The sequence below is a fragment of the Sinocyclocheilus grahami genome, unplaced genomic scaffold (genome assembly GCF_001515645.1).
Source record: "Sinocyclocheilus grahami isolate Dianchi unplaced genomic scaffold, SAMN03320097.WGS_v1.1 scaffold490.1, whole genome shotgun sequence".
Lineage (NCBI taxonomy): Eukaryota > Metazoa > Chordata > Actinopteri > Cypriniformes > Cyprinidae > Sinocyclocheilus > Sinocyclocheilus grahami.
In genome coordinates, this window is record NW_015505669.1 from 644,847 (window position 1) to 645,523 (window position 677).

The window sequence follows — 677 nt, forward strand, 5'->3', positions numbered from 1 at the left end:
CTTAAAGGAAAAGAAACAACATACTGGTTGACGAGAGTTACAGGGCAAAATTACTATCTACCATCACCTCCAACAGCGTGATTTGACCATTTTATGATCCTTATTAATCCTTAAAACTCGACTTTGAACTCATTACTTAGATTTCATCACTGTGAACTCTCCTCCAGGCAGGGAAACCTTCCAGAATCTGCAGCAGGACCTGTCTCAAATGATAAAGACATGCCTGGAGAAGCGGCTTGTGGAAGAGAAAGATCCTTTCAGCACGCCACAGGAAGCTCGTAGTGGAAGTGGAAATGGACTGCACAGAGCAGCCAGAGTATCTAGACCTGGCCATTGGTGACAGTTTTAGCTCATACCTGCAAAGCCAACGCTACACATACTAACACTCTGCCACATGAGCATCTTGCTAACAGAACTGGATTTCATTGTAAATCACTGCAAAATGTAAATACTGTATATTTGGATTTATTAAAACAAACAAACATGAGACTTAGTGTTATAGAGTTGCATGCTGTGATTTTAAGCACTGTACAACAAACTGCAGTATATATGCTGTTGGTCAGTGTTCATGGAGCATGTGAATGTAACAGTGTTTCATAGGTAAGATATTACATTTTCATGTAAATATAATAAACATGATAAACACTTCAGACACGGCAGAATTTTTATGAAAAAAA

At 38.8% G+C, this 677-nt stretch overlaps 1 pseudogene; it reads left to right on the forward strand.

The window, feature by feature from the left end:
* Positions 1-340, forward strand: part of LOC107554015 (heat-stable enterotoxin receptor-like) — an 8,497-nt pseudogene extending 8,157 nt beyond the window's left edge.
* Positions 341-677: the final 337 nt, after the last annotated feature.